The following is a 17,555-nucleotide window of genomic DNA, read 5'->3' on the forward strand; positions in this document are numbered from 1 at the left end:
ATAACCACTTAAGTTCACAAACAAGTTCGCGGACTTAAGGCAACCGGCAGAGTTTTCCAAACTCAGCAGAAAATCTCGGCAAAGAGACTTCCGCCAGTTCGCGGACTAAACACGCAAACGAGTTTTTGGAAAATCCCAGTAGAAATTCTCGGCAAGAGAACTTCCGTCAGTTCGTGGACTAAGTTCGCAAAATGAGTTCGCGGACTTGGCAAAGCCAATTCCTCCGGTTTCTTACAATCAACAAAGTTCGAAAACCTCGGATTAAGGAATACATGGTTATGTAATCTAAACTCTCATTCCAATCATTGAGACATTCTCAGAGGACGTTATATAGCCGTTATTCACAGACCGTTTCACGTCAGAGCAATTATCAAAGTAATTGAAACTTTTCATGACATTCGTCACTAGGTGAAGATAAACTTGATCAAAACGAAACGCTTTACCAACACACGATTTCGAGAAAAAGATAAGTAGTGAATACTCAGCTCGAAATGTCAAATGTGTATGATCCAGTCTATATAACATACGAATTTTTATCTCATAAGAAGTAGGAGATAGAATAGATAGACTTTTGAGTGATAGATAAGTTCAAGTCTCCACATACCTTTTTGTTGATGAAGTTCCACGGTTCCTTGAGTAGATCTTCGTTGTTGTATGATGAATCTCCGTGAAGTCCTTGAGCTCAACTACACTTTTCTATCATAGTCCGAGACGTAGCTATAATATACTAGAAATCAAGACTCATAGTTTTGATCACTAACATTGACAAACATGCTTGATATAGCAACGCATGCGAGGTTGACCGAGCTATGCTCTAACAATAAGAAGTCAAATTAGGAGACGTCAATTTATGAGGCGTGAAAAAGCGGGGGTCTAACAACCACACCCAATATTTCGGTTAGCAATCTGTATGGACTAACTCCAATATACTTTTAAGAAAATCAACTAGACAGTCATACTCAATCTTAATAAAAGTATATCAAAGAGTTATATCTCTCTTTCTTGATTCAATACTTACTCAAGCAAATAAAAATTTGCGAGTCTAATTGAATACAAGAGAAAAATCACTTGAACGGTACCAAATACCAATGTTCAAGTATGAATCAATTTCATTCAACAACCAAAGGTTAGATTTCCCAATTGATTGATTCAAACGCACAACCTGTGATATTTCAATTATATAAAAAAATATAATGCGGAAAAGAAATAACACAAACACAAGAAGTTTTGTTAACAAGGAAACCGCAAATGCAGAAAAACCCCGGGACCTACACCAGATTGAACACGCACTGTATTAAGCCTCTACAGATACTAGCCTACTACAAACTAACTTCGTCCTTGACTGTAGTTGAACCCCAATCAATCTCACACTGATCCAAGGTACAATTGAGCTCCTACGTCTCTGATCCCAGCAGGATACTACACACTTGATTCCCTTAGTTGATCTCACCCACAACTAAGAGTTGCTACGACCCAAAGTCGAAGACTTTAATAAACAAATCTGTATCGCACAGAAAAGTCTACGGTATAGATAAATATGTCTCCCACATAAATACCTACCAGTTTTTGTTCCGTCTTTTTATAAATCAAGGTGAACATGAACCAATTGATAAACCAGACTTATATTCCCGAAGAACAACTTAATATTATCAAACACCTCATAATAATCTAAATCGTATGATGGCGAAACTAGATATTGTGGAATCACAAACGATGAGACGAAGATGTTTGTGACTACTTTTATATCTTGCCTATCGGAGAAATCAATCTCAAGTCAATCCTTATGATTGTACTTAGTACGATAGAAACAACAAGATCAGATCACACAACTACGAGAAAGTAGTATCGATCTGGCTTCACAATCCCAATGAAGTCTTCAAGTCGTTAACCTACAGGGTCTCGATAGAAACCTAAGGTTAAAGGAGAATCGACTCAAGATAATACAACTAGTATCACACAGGAGATGTGGGGATTAGGATTCCCACTTGCTAGAGTTCTCCCTTATATAGTCTATCAAATCAGGGTTTGCAATCAATGTTAGCTTAGTAACAAAGAATTCAATATTCACCGTTAGATGAAAACCTGATTAGATTCAAGCTAATATCTTTCAACCGTTAGATCAAAACTTAGCTTGTTACACACAAATGAAATGCACGTTTGTGTAACCATACCCAAACTAGTACATCTAGTTGGTTCAACAGTAGTTAACCAAATGGTTAGCCATATGAGCACTTTCATATCAACCATATTCTTCTTTACCACAACTAGTTCAAATGACTCAAATGAACTAGTTAGAGAGTTGTTCAATTGTTTAGATCTTTATAATAAACACAATTGAAACATAAACGATTTGATTCTCTCGAATCGATTCATGAACTTTATAGCCACGGTTTACAAACTTGCATTCCTTAGTTTATATAAGTTTAAGTTCACGAATAATCGTTTTTAGAAAATAACCAACTTAAGTACGCGGACTTAAGTACCAGGAATAAGTTTGTAAATAGTTCACAAACTCCAGCATATTTTCTTGGGAAGAGAACCTCCGACAGTACGGGGACGAGGTACGCGGACTGGGTTCGCCGACTCTGTTCCGGTTTTCCTGATCAACAAAGTACGCATACTTTGGTTCAAGGAATAAGGACTTATACATATATGAGTTATCACACAATGCTTATATCCAATAATGGTTATATAATCTAAACTCTCATTTCAATCATTGAAACATTCTTAGAGGACGTTATATAGTTGTTGTTCACAAACCATTTTTCGTCAAAGCCATTTTCAAGTGATTGAAACAGAACATGACTTTCGTCACTAGTAAAGATGAACTTGGCCAAAGCGAAAGCTTAACAACACATATTTCGAGAAATAGATAAGCGAGATAAAATCGACTCGAAATAGCAAATGTGTATAATCAAAGTCTATATAGCAAAACGACTTTTGTCTCAAGATAGGAGATAGAGTAGATAGACTTTTGAGTGACAAATAAGTTCAAGTCTCCACATACCTTTTAGTCGATGAAGTTCCACCAGTTCCTTGAGTAGTTCTTCGTCTTTGTATGATGATCTCCATGGAGTCTTGAGCTCAACTACACTTTCTATCCTAGTCCGAGACTTAGCTAATAGTAGACTAGAAATCAAGACTTATATTTTGATCACTAACATTGACAAACATGCTTGAGATAGCAATGCATGCGAGTTCGACCGAGCAGTGCTCTAACAAGGAAAAAACCAAAATTCACTACTGCGGAAAATGAATGTATTTGCATGAATTATATTTATTTTACCGAGGATGCATTTCATCCCCAAGCATTGTGGCAAAGAATTTTTGGGAAATTTCAAGAACAAACAATGAACCTCTACAATTGTGATGTTTCAGAGTTGATTCAACGCTTAACTATAATTAAGCAGGAAGTTACTAGGTATGTTACTCTACTTCAGCAGGAAGGTCCAAACTTGAGAAGTGGTGAAACCATGATGGAACTTCAACAAAGGTGTCGTGCGGAATATCGTCGCATCTGTGGAAAAAAATTCCATTTTGAAAGTTGTTTCGAGATTTTAAGATATTTGCCCAAATATTGTCTAACATTTATGTTGTAATTTCTCAATTGTCCACTTAAGTTCTTATGTTTTAAATTTTTAATTGTCTAAGTATTCAGTTTTAATATTTTTTTAAATTATAAATTGTAAGATTGGATTAAGAATAGAATTAATATTAATTTTCAACAATATTCGACAAATTTTCAAATTCATTAAACTTCCATATAATCATAAATAGTCATTTTACAAGACATAAAACTAGACAATAATTGGAAAGACTTCAAAAATAAAAATTTGGGACAATGTTCTTCATCTTGTTAATCTTCTTCATTTCACAAAACTTCCAATCAATACGCTCATTAACGGAATTTCCTTTGTTTATCTTCTTCTTTGGCTTCAAATTTGTTTTGTTTTGATATTCCTTGCCTTGAACTTTTCTTTGCCTTTGCTTTGATTTAGTTGCGGTTTTGACTTGGTTAATATCCAAAACTTGAGGACTTGTTTGATTTTTACCTATTTATTTATAACTGTCACATATCTTCTTAACAACACCTTCAAGCACTACTCCATTAAAAATCTAGTTGTGTTGACGAATCAAGTTGGGTTTGAAATTGGGCCATTTGGGAAAATTCAAAAAAATAAATTAGATTGAGAAAGAGAGAAATAGAGAAATTTAGATTATCAAAGAGAGAATTAGAGAAATTTTTTTGTGTAAAATTTTTTGGGGTAACTTCTGAGTTTGAAAATTACCTATTTATAGCGACAAAGAACTACTCGTTGGCGCTAGAGTTAACATCGAACGATATTCATAATATTACTGGCGTTAACCGCTGGAAACTCCATCGCTCAGTGGTTTTCCCATAGTGGCGCAACTTGTATGCCATGCCACCTGGTATGCCAACAACATTTTTTTGGCATACCCATAGGAATAGGCCTGAACGTGTATAACCGTTGGCTCAAAAATAGTTAACCGAAGTTAGCCACATGAATACTTATAACTTAGCCACATTCATCTAACACTTCTAGATAAAATATGATGATAAATCAATCATGATAGATAATCAAATGAATCTAGTTGTGTTTCAAGAGAGTTGTTCAAATGTTCATCATCTCATAGAAATATATATTGTTAGAGCATAGCTCGGTTGAACCCACCAAGCGTTGGTATGTCAAGTTTGGTTGTCATATATTAGTGAATCAAAACTCATTTTAAAAGTCGCTTGATTATGTACTAGAGTCAACTTCGTATAGGTTAGATTTAAAGTATTAGGATATGAGACATTACAAGTATTGGGAAGACTTGAAGAAGTGAAGAAGTAATAAGCTACAACGACAACATCATCCTTCCACTTGAGGTTAGTGATATTTGACTTGAACTGTTTCATTCCCTAACATATCTTTCAAGTCGTGCATATTGGAAACAAAACTGCGAAGCATGTTTGCACTCTAGATAGACATAGTCTTAAGGAATACAATATGAAGTTTATTGATTAACCATTAAACTTTCTAGATAAGACATCGACATAATCGTTTAAATGCTATTGTGATTATGTATGGGTATGAGGTGAGGATTTCATCCTAGGAAACAATGTTTTACATGTGTTTCAAGGAAGTAAGTTCATAAACTTGTTTATGAATCGAAAAGGAAATCGCTAGGCGTTATTGGGATTGTTATTCATTGCATATCTTGTGAACATCCAATATGTGTGATTTAGTATAACCGCTCACGACTTGTTTGTGTTCTTGGTAAAACTATTCACAAAGGCGCGAGTTATGTATTGTTATAACTTTTATTAGTGAAACCGATCTTAAGTAATCACCTGAGATGGTATGATCGAGTTGTGTTTTTTTTTAACCGAATCTGGGTAAAGGGGAACCGATCCTATGAAGAGGTGCAACACATCACAAAGGGGAATCGATCCTTGTATGAGGTGAAACAAGTTTGTAGCAGAAAGGGGAACCGATCCTATGGATATGTGAAACACATATAAGTTAGATACCATATATATGTGGGGAACCGATCCTAGTACCTAATCAACCGAATTTTGGAAAGCTAGTGTGACTATGCACAGTACTCACATGGATGTAGAACCGAAACTTTTTTTGGTAGAACCGTTAAACCCGTGATTTGTGATTGAGTGTTTCTCAATCAATCGCATAGTTCTTCAAAGTTAGATGAACCAATTCTGAACTTGTTTGGAAGTGTGGCAAATCGGTTTCAAGGTTGTAATTATGAAAGAGGACTTACAAAGTAAGGATTTCAACATACTTTGAACACGTACAGTAATGTTTATCTTTTATTGTTCAAAGTTATTCCTTAATAGCTACAGGAAGAAAATCCCAGGATCGAAATATAAATAAGTTAAGAATCTTTTAATTAAGGTTGTTAATTTTATTTTAGGAAAATGAGAATTATTAATGTGCATTTACTAGTTGAGATTTTTCAAAGAGATTTTCGGTCATTATTTTGGAAAGAGCATTTCCAGGAATTATGAAAACCGAATTTGGAATATATTGAATATCTTTGAGAATATTTTCGGTTTTGGAAATTCCTTGGTGTCCAAACTTCCTTGTCTATAAATACTTGAAGTTTGCATTTCTAGCAAACTAATCCTTCATGACAACAAACTTCCTCGGTTGTGTTGTTACTGGTGTAGCCGCCTATTCGGAGAGGAGAGTAACCTAATTAGGCGAAATCTCTTACGGCCGCGCAGTTTAAAGTCTTCTTTGGGATTGAGAAGCTCTATGAGTACCGTTGGTGGGAAACTAGATAATTGCGGTATATCTTGTGTTTTCGATTGATTTTATTGATTAACGGTGGTTGAACTTTGATTGCACCTAGTTTGTTTATGCTTGAGAATCTTCTCTTCTCATATAAGATTCACTCAAACTAGATCGAAGTTTCGATAGGGATCTTTAGACTGTTGTTAGTGCTAAAGACGATCTTGTGATAATCCATTGTTAACAGACTCCGTTCCGTGCGTGATTGATCACAAGAGATTCAAGTTGTTGTGTGCAGGTGTTTATTGAAGATCTAAGAAGATTTTAAGACAAAGAAGATATTGAAGATTTCTGATTTGGGGTTCATAATCTTTGGTGTGCACAATACTTGTTTCGGTTTAAGAGGATCCAACTATAATCGATTTATCCTTGTGGTAGATTAGTTGTGTAGATCGCAATCAATACAATTCTTTGTGATTAAAAGTATTGATTGCAAAATTTTAAAAATTACCTTTGGTGATTGAACATAGGATAGATCTAAGAACCTGACGAAGGAGTTTATGTTTAGATAAACAGAAGAGCCTTTGTCTAACTCATATCACTTGGTTGAATAGAGTTGATACCAAACATATTTGTTGTTCATTTACTGTTTGGAATACGAACCAAAGGAATTGTTCCAAGTACGTGACTTATTCATAAGTTGGAGGCGTGGGAATACAGACGAAACTAGGTGAACTATAGGTTTAGTTACTTGGTCTCAACTATACGAAGTTAGGTTTAGTTTTGTGTAGCGGCTTAATCCTGAGAGTATTCAATTCTGGACAAGGTCCCGAGGTTTTTCTGCATTTGCAGTTTCCTCGTTAACAAAATCTTGCTGTGTCATTTACTTTATATTTCCGCATTATAATTGTTTTATTATAATAAAAGTAAATTACACAAACGTTAATTCCTATTTACTTGATAAGCAATCATATTGTGTTTGGTTAAGTCCGAACCTTTTTATCAAGTAAACATACTTCGTTGTTGTATTGTCTCGATCTCATATCCATAGACGATCACACGAAGTGTGAACCTATTAGTTGCATTGTCTCGACTCAGTCCATAGACAATCACTTTCGGAGAAAGGACTTATAGGTAGGAAAAGTTTTAGCTTGAGGTATATTTGGGTACCCTCGCCTTTTCAATTAGTATCAGAGCAGGCAAACACGAAAAGATCTAACAATCCGTGTTTGGCGCGATCCCAACCTATAAGAAATTGAATCCAATGGATAATTCAGTTAACGTAGAGCAAGAAGGTGATATACTTCAGAAAGAATGTTTGTTTTCAAAACCTGATAAACAGCTCAACATTGTTAGTTCTCCGGTGGAACACATCTCAGGAAATATTAACCATGATGAGTTAATACGGAAAAAAATTCTTGTGACAAACAAGTCAGATTCAGAAGACTGTAATGAGATTTTTTCATAAAGCTTGCTGAAAAATATAATCTAACGGATAATGTATATTATCCATCTGCCGAGAAGCTCGTCAGAGAATCATTGATTCATGAAAATGCTGAATCTAAAGAACTTGATGTTGATCAAGTCAGAAGGAGTATATTAGTTAAAACAAGGATATGCGATTCTAATCTCAAGAATCTCTTAACTTATATACTAAATCATGATTCTAATAGCCTAACCACCTACAAGAATCAAGATAGATGTGCTTTAAGGGATAATCCTCTGACTAGTATCCGGTCAACATCATCCAATGATGATTATCTCTTAAACAGAGAAAAAGATCAACGCTTGAATACAAAAACAAATGATTTCAGATGATGTTGCTTTGTTGTTGATCAAGTGTCTAAAATAGAATCCAGGAAACAATCCCATCAAATGATGATGTCATATTCCAAGGAATTCCTGGGTCGATATAAGAGTTCTGGTTTCACAACTCAAAAAACTTCAAGTCACACTTATAAGGTTGATCATCAATCTGATCCTTCTGTTAAATCAGATCACTCCATCTGTGACACAATGAAAGAAGTTTATTCTTGGAAGAATCCTAAAAGGATAGATATTCAAAAATATCATGATGGATCATGTTCCATTAAATCTGAGCTATCACTAGCTCACTCCAACAACTGACATTGGTCTGTGGAATTTCCCTAGATGTGCTCAATTCAAATAAAAAGGGAAGTTCCTTAAAAAAAGCACAAGAACATGAAGATTGTATAATATTATACTCTTTAATCTATAAAGTATTTTTTTTATACTTGGAATTCTATTTTTATAAAAATACTTTCGATCCTTGGAAAGTCCATGAGAAAAGTTTGGAAAAATATTTTCAAAACTTCTGGGTTATACTGGTTCGGAAAAAACTCTATGATGTTTCCGAAATTTTATATTTTCACAAATAAAAACTACCGTGATTAGGTATTACAATCTTGATAACCAAGTTTGGGTTATTATATAAATCCTCTATAGGACCGATCCTTTTTTTTGTCCACGGTAAAAGATGGGTGAAAATACTATTGACATTGAATCTCAACTTCGAAAACTTGAGACCTTTCCAGTTGAGTTCAAATGCTACTTCTCAAACGAATATAAAAAGAATCATAATTCTTTTGAGCTTATGCTTATGCTAATGGGAGATTTTGAAGTCGCTCGTGATCTTTTGGAAACTGCAGTGGTGAATGAAAAACTGCTCGAGTCAAACCTTGTGAAGTCGATTCTGGAATTGAATCTTCTGAAACAAAGACTCAATCATCTGAAAGAGAAAAGAAGGCTCAAGATTCAAAACACCAAGGAATCGTCGGTAAACAATGAGTGCACCACTAGAGATTAAGTTATTTGCTGTTAATACTTAATCTAAGAAAATAGACAACAATTTTTGATTTCTTTCAATGATTGTATTAAGTCTATTATGAATAAAACTATCCTATTATGAATAAAATTATTTGATTTATAATTTTCTTGTGATGGTTTTTGATTTACATAGCATGTGCTTGAATGCTTTATTATTGCTATGGATGTTTATGGGATGTTTGATTTCGGTTTTATTACCTTGATATTCGATCTTATAATTTTGTGAACCCTTATGGTTTGGGTGACTTTTTGATTTAACAGGATTAAGTTCTAGCCCATGTTGGTAGGCTTTATCAAAGTATCATGAGGGGTTCTGGTAGAAACAATATGTGAAAAAGTCACAATATGTTGAATCAGTTTGGTTTAGCATAAAAGCATATGTGTTTCGATGGTTTTCAACTTTTGCTTGCAATAGTTAAAAACCGATTTTCAACCTTTCTCTGGTAAAGGTTGGTTGTTGTTATTCTTTTGTTTTGCATAAGGATGACAACATAATGATATTTTCATATCAATTCTCCGTAGAAGAAGATGCAAACATATTGGAGAAGTGGATGCGAAATTTGAGGTAACAATGTTGTTAGTTAATTGTTTTCCTATTTAAGAAAAGCCTGATTTTATTTCATATGTATTTTTCTTTTGCTTAACAAAATTTCGGTACAATTGATGTTTTATTCCATTATGTGTGTATGGATGTGTCTGTGATTCAATTGGTTCCGGTTAAGAAAAACTATTGTTATCTTGCTTTATTGTGTGGTATCAATTGTTTAGGATTACAAAATTTTGGTGCAATTGCGGTGTTTAAATGCTTATGTTGATTCAATTACTTCCGGTTGAGGTGAATAATTTTGCAAGTTGATTTATTTGGTTTATATGAATTATTTATGGCTTAATGAAAGAAAAGGTCTACGGGATGGATTGTTTAGTCTAATTCGATTACGGATAAGAGAAGCTAAGTTTATCTTAGTTAAACTTATCAAAGTGGAGGTTTCGGTTATTCAAGTATAATAGAATGCCTTAACAAGAAATGCTAGTTAACTAACTTAGTACTTGTCTTGTTTAAAATTTAAAGGTCTAAGTTATATGGATAATTAGAACCTGATGACAAAAATAGAGTTATCTTTATGTTGGTATTATCGAATGAAGCGGTTGTATTTGTACAATCGGTTTAGCAAAGGGACTAAGTTGCTTAGTTGATTTTTGGTTTGCTAAACTAAATTGAGAAAATTGCTTCGGGAAATTGTTTCCTTGATAACATATCAAAATATATTACTTTGTAGTTTCGGTTTTGATATTGGTTATCAAAAATGGTGTGTGGAACCGTCGTGCTTAACTCTATAGGTTGCAAGTCTACTTTGAGATTTGTAAGATTTTTTTTCGTGTTGTCCTTTATTTTTTCGTTTCTTTGTCATTTCGTGACAAAAAGGGGGAGAAATATATGGAGTAAACAAGTGATACTGGTATTGATTTTATATTGATTGGTATCACTAAGGAAAAGAACAATTGTGCTTAAACGTTGATTTAACGAAAGAGTGAAAGCATAAACTAAGGGGGAGTAGCATATCATATTGATTGGTATAACAAATACATGCAAATTGATGAAATCTACCTATCTCGCCTTTAGGGGGAGTATTAGCTTTGTTATTATAATGTCAATAATGACATTTAAAGGATTAAATGAATGCAGGTTATTGTGTTGTTGAATTCGGGAATCAAGCGTATGTGTAATGAATTCTTGTAATTTGTTTATCCATATGATTGTAAGAGTTTTGTCACTAAATTGACAAAGGGGGAGATTGTTAGAGCATAGCTCGGTTGAACCCACCAAGCGTTCGTATGTCAAGTTTGGTTGTCATATTTTAGTGAATCAAAACTCATTTTAAGAGTCGTTTGATTATGTACTAGAGTCAACTTCGTATAGGTTAGCTTTACAGTATTAGGATATGAGACATTACAAGTATTGGGAAGACTTGAAAAAGTGAAGAAGTAAGAAGCTACAACGACAACATCATCCTTCCACTTGAGGTTAGTGATATTTGACTTGAACTGTTTCATTCCCTAACATATCTTTCAAGTCGTGCATATTGGAAACAAAACTGCGAAACATGTTTGCACTCTAGATAGACATAGTATTAAGGAATACAATATGAAGTTTATTGCTTAACCATTAAACTTTCTAGATAAGACATCGACATAATCGTTTAAATGCTATTGTGATTATGTATGGGTATGAGGTGAGGATTTCATCCTAGGAAACAATGTTTTACATGTGTTTTAAGAAAGTAAGTTCATAAACTTGTTTGTGAATCGAAAAGGAAATCGCCAGGCGTTATCGGGGTTGTTATTCATTGCATATCTTGTGAACATCCAATATGTGTGATTTAGTATAACCGCTCACGACTTGTTTGTGTTCTTGGTAAAACTATTCACAAAGGCCTGACTTATGTATTGGTATGACTTTTATTAGTGAAACCGATCTTAAGTAATCACCTGAGATGGTATGATCGAGTTTGTGTTTTGTTGAACCGAATCTGGGTAAAGGGGAACAGATCCTATGAAGAGGCGCAACACATCACAAAGGGGAATCGATCTTTGTATGAGGTGCAACAAGTTTGTAGCTGAAAGGGGAACCGATCATATGGACATGTGCAACACGTTTTTAGGCAAAGGGGAACCGATCCTATGGACATGTGCAACACATATAAGTTAGATACCATATATATGTGTGGAACCGATCCTAGTACCTAGTCAACCGAATTTTGGAAAGCTAGTGTGACTATGCACAATACTCACATGGAGGTAGAACCGAAACTTGTTTTGATAGAACCGTTAAACCCATGATTTGTGATTGAGTGTTTTGGAAATTCCTTGGTGTCCAAACTTCCTTGTCTATAAATACTTGAAGTTTGCATTTCTAGCAAACTAATCCTTCGTGACAGCAAACTTCCTCGGTTGCGTTGTTACTGGTATAGCCGCCTATTCGGAGAGGCGAGTAACCTAATTAGGAGAAATCTCTTACAGCCGCTCAGTTTAAAGTCTTTTTGGGGATTGAGAAGCTCTACGAGTACCGCTGGTGGGAAACTAGATAATTGCGATTTATCTTGTGTTTTCGATTGATTTGATTGATTAACGGTGGTTGAACTTTGATTGCACCTAGTTTGTTTATGCTTGAGAATCTTCTCTTCTGATATAAGATTCACTCAAACTAGATCGAAGTTTCGACAGGGATCTTTAAACTGTTGTTAGTGCTAAAGACGATCTTGTGATAATCCATTGTTAATAGACTCCGTTATGTGCGTGATTGATCACAAAAGATTCAAGTTGTTGTGTGCAGGTGTTTATTGAAGATCTAAGAAGATTTGAAGACAAAGAAGATATTGAAGATTTCTGATTTGGGGTTCACTAATATTTGGTGTGCACAATACTTGTTCGGTATAAGAGGATCCAACTATAATCGGTTTATCCTTGTGGTAGATTGGATTGATTAGTTGTGTAGATCGACAACAATACAATTCTTTGTGATTAAAAGTATTGATTGCAAAATCTTAACAATTACCTATGGTGATTGAACATAAGATATATCTAAGAACCTGATGAAGGAGTTTATGTTAAGATAAACAGAAGAGCCTTTGTATGACTCATATCACTTGGTTGAATAGAGTTGATAACAAAAAAATTTGTTGTTCCTTTACTGTTTGGAATACGAACCAAAGGAATTGTTCCAAGTAAGTGACTTATTCATAAGTTGGAGGCGTGGGAATACATACGAAACTAGGTGAACTATAGGTTTAGTTACTTGGTCTCAACTATATGAAGTTAGGTTTAATTTTGTGTAGCGGCTTAATCCTGAGAGTATACAATTATGGACAAGGTCCCGTGGTTTTTCTGCATTTGCAGTTTCATCGTTAACAAAATCTTGCTGTGTCATTTACTTTATATTTCCGCATTATAATTGTTTTATTATAATTAAAGTAAATTACACAAATGTTAATTCTTATTTACTTGATAAGCAATCCTATTGTGTTTCGTTAAGTCCGAACCTTTTTATCAAGTAAACATACTTCGTTGTTATATTGTCTCGATCTCGTATCCATAGATGATCACACGAAGTTTGAACCGATTAGTTGCATTGTCTCGACTCAGTCCATAGACAATCAATTTCGGTGAAAGGACTTATAGGTAGGAAAAGATTTAGCTTGAGGTATATTTGGGTACCCTCTCCTTTTCATATATGAACCATTTGAAACATAACCGGTTTGGTTTGTAGTTGTACAAAGTACTATACAAGAACCAATTCATGAACATAATTCCACGGTTTTCAGAACAAGTTCGCATACCTTATTTCATTAAAGTTCCAGGGACTTTAGTTCGCAAACAAACCTGAGTTCATGAGTATGTATTTTGTACTTACCGATTTTAGAATCTAACCTCTGTGTTCGAAAACAGAGTACACGAACCACAGTTCCGGACTTTGGCCTAGTCATGCCGTTCGCAAACATAGTACGCGAACAACAGTTCCAAACTTAGCCTTGTCTAGCCGTTCGCAAACAGAGTACGCGAACAACAACTCCAGATCTTTTGCACAGGCAAATCCGTTCAAAAACCTTGTTCGCAAACAAGAGTTCTGGACCTGAAATAGAACTTCACAGTGCACATACAAAGTATACATACTGTGTTATATCCAGACATTGGTAGTCTTTCTAAACTCTCATTTAATCATTGAAACATCCTTAGAAGATGACAATGATAATCTTACACATACCACTAGCTTCAAGTAATTTTCAAGTGATTGATCGATCAATACAAAACTTCCCAAGTTAACATCAAATGATTGTCTCACACAAATCATGTAAGATGTTCAAGGTAATTTTCACATGATCATCTTGAATTAATATTTAGTTTCCAACAAATAAATTGTCTCCAACTACACTCGTCAAGTAGATGATGAAGTTTAAGCTAAATCTAAAAGCTTCCAACACGTATTTCGAGAAATATGTAAACGAGATAAACTCAGATCGAAATTTCAAATGTGTATAATGTAAAAGTCTATATAGCTATACGACTTAGTCTCATTAGAAGATAAAATAGAATAGACTTCTGAGTGATACATAAGTTTTAGTCTCCACATACCTTTTGTTGATGAAGTTCCTCCAAACTCTTCAGTAGATCTTCTTCTTCAATTAGTGAACGCCGTGAAGTCTAAAGCTCAACTACACACTTCTATCCTAATCCGAGACATATCTATCAGTAGACTATAAATCAAGTATATATTTTTGATCATATAAACTTGACAAACAAGCTTGAGATAGCAACACTTGCGAGTTCGACCGAGCAGTGCTCCGACAGCGACAACCCGAAGACATTATTGCTCTATACTAGTGGTCAATCATCTAGGAGACGTCCAATAATTCTCGATTCTATATGGAAGTATGTACTGGAATCGCTCAGTATAAATGATAGAATATGAAGAATATTAATTGCTCAGCCGAGGGGATTTAATAATTACATATTCACGCGTCCTATGAAGAGGCTACACACTCAATCAGAGATCATCATGACATGAACTTTCATGTCTAAATTCCAAAATATGAATTTCCTGTATTCGTCCGAAGTTAGGTCAGAAATATACGAGATTATAATTTTAACCTTTGTCAAAATCTACCATCAAAAATTTTGTATCAGAATCAGGTGATTCTTGGATCGTTAGAATCATCTTCCACTCTCTAGAAGTCGTAAGTAAAAACTCTTGGTAATCTTGGTCCAGGTAGAACAAGCAACCTAAATTTTTTCATTTCTTAATATTTTTCACGTATTTGTCGCTCCACTTGGTCTTGGATTCTTCCATGCCTATAGTACTTGTTCCTTTAACGTTTTGATAGTCTCATTTCCACTTCTTTAGCATTTTGATAGTCTCATTTCCACTACTTTTGGAGGATCACGTAATTAAAAAAAAAAGAATTATACAATGCGATTTACTCGAATCTGACAACAATAAGTATGAATTTGAAAAAAATAATATGTATATTAAACACTTATCATCACTCAATGCTGATTTCAGAAAGCGCATATCTTCCATCCAACTTTAGCTAGTATAGCATCATTAAATTGTTCACGATTTCTAAAAAATAAATAACCTACTAATATATTAATTCTATTTTACATGAAAATATAACGAAAGGAACAATGTCCAAGATAACGATATCCTCTTTAGATACCTCTAAGACTAAACTATCGGTTACAGAACCAGTTGAACTTGAGAATCCATAACTAAAATATAACATTTTTTTCTTCCAGTTTAGAGAAAAAATAACCCGCATACCCAGTACCTACCTTTACAGTGACATGTGACATTTCTTCTATAAAAAATCTTAATAAGCGATTCAAGATTTTCAATTTTATCTTTTTCGGAAGGATGTTTTCCAGACAAAACTCATAAAGCCTTTTCAAATCAGAGTGATAATGGTTAGCCTAAAAAAGTTCTTCATTGATTATTTTTTTTTTTTCAAAATTATTCTTTCATATCATATTATAATCACCGCAAGAGTAAATATTGTTGTGAATTTTGTAACTATTGTCTTGTAGATTCGATGAACAACGTCAGTTGAAATCATAAAAAACAGATGATACATAGATCACGAACACATGCTCGAAGTCGAGAACCGTTAGTCTTTCGAAGTTTCCTTTTGGATTTTACTTGCAGATTATCGATACCTCTAAAAGTTTGGAAATACTTTCGTGTTTAAAACTATTTTAGTAAATTTTTTATCTGTATTTTGACTTTTGGTTGTTGATTGATACGATTTCATAATTGTGATACTTTAAACTAGATGACCGCTTTCAAGATGGAAGCCCGACGAAGCGGGTAGCTTTTTTTATGTTACATTTATCGACACTTTTAAAAACCTAAGTCGATATTGCGAAATCTCAAAATTTGTCTATATATTTACGGGTTTTGCCACTTTCAAAAATGATATACTTTGATATTAATATAGATGTTTGCGAAGATTATGGTACAACTAATATTTTTATTTATTATTGAGTATGGATATATTTCTTCCACATGAGCTTCTTTTTCAATATTTTTTTTCTTTATATCTTGGCTAGTAATACAGTGCTTCAAGAAATTTCAAAATTCAAAGATAAGTAATAATATACAATAATTACAAAAAATGGTTAAAGAAAAATCATGACATTTTTAGACATATTATATTGATCAATCCATTTAGTGTATGTATTAATTAATACTAGATTACTTATCAAAATGTAAATCTCATATATTAAATACATTTGCAAATGAATATATTTTTACGAACACCCCCTTTTTTTGTAATATGATCTTTTATTCTTCTTGCATATGAATATTTTTTCGGACATAGTTTTCTAGCTGACATAAGTTTAGGTTTTAGTGAGGTAGAGAATGGGGATGAAGGTGTTATTGCGGAATCCTAAACTGAAATTGCAAGATGAATACAAAGAATGACATGAGAACCATCTGGTGGTCTGAAGGTTTTCATGCTCCCTTCCACTTCGGAGGTAGGGGTTCGCACGAACACTGTAATTGTCAAAACCAACTTCAATTTGAAGCAATTTGGATGTTATCTAGAGACCGCTGTACTACCCTTCAAAATAGAGAGAACGACACGAATGGTGTGCATCAAGAGAGAAACAACATTAACAAGATCCCGACAGCTACTTTGCAAGATTAATCTAATTGATTTTAAAGTAATTTTGGGTGTTTTTAGTTTTGTTACAAGTTTGGTGAATGACCTTCGATGATATTTTTTTGAAGTAGTGAATGAAGTAATGTTCTACTGCCAATAGGATTTGCTCTAACGATTAACTATGTTTGTCCCATAGGGTTGTATGAGCTACATACACAATATTAAAAGATTCGAGGATAAGGACATGTTTATTAACCAACTCCTCAAAACATTTAGACCTGGATCGATCGGTTCGATTCTTCTCAAACAATTACGACATGTATGAATTGATGGATACATTTGAAACACATATCCTTGTCCGTGCCGTTACGGCACGGGTTGAGACCTAGTACTGATTATAAGATAAAATTTGTAACAGATAAAGCTCTTCAATAAGGCACACCATCAAATTGCGACCGTTTGGAATTTATGCTGGAAATACATATCAGAATACACACACCCATGATTGAAATAATCTTGCATCACCTTTTTGTGATAATACTATCTCCTACATGACATCCATCTTTTCCTTACTTTTGGCTCTGGAGGAGTAAGTATTAGCTTTGTTTATACTTGCAAAATGGTGTTTCTCTTCTTGATCTTCTAGCCATATCCGACTCTTCATCCAATTGTTCGATCTTCTACAAATATTTTTTACTTTTACTGAACCGATTTATATCATTTCCATTTGCTTATGAAAAGAATTAATTAAGATTATGATTCATTAAGCAGAAATTAGATTGAGTGAAAT

This window comes from Papaver somniferum, chromosome 1 (genome assembly GCF_003573695.1).
Source record: "Papaver somniferum cultivar HN1 chromosome 1, ASM357369v1, whole genome shotgun sequence".
NCBI classification, from domain to species: Eukaryota; Viridiplantae; Streptophyta; class Magnoliopsida; order Ranunculales; family Papaveraceae; genus Papaver; species Papaver somniferum.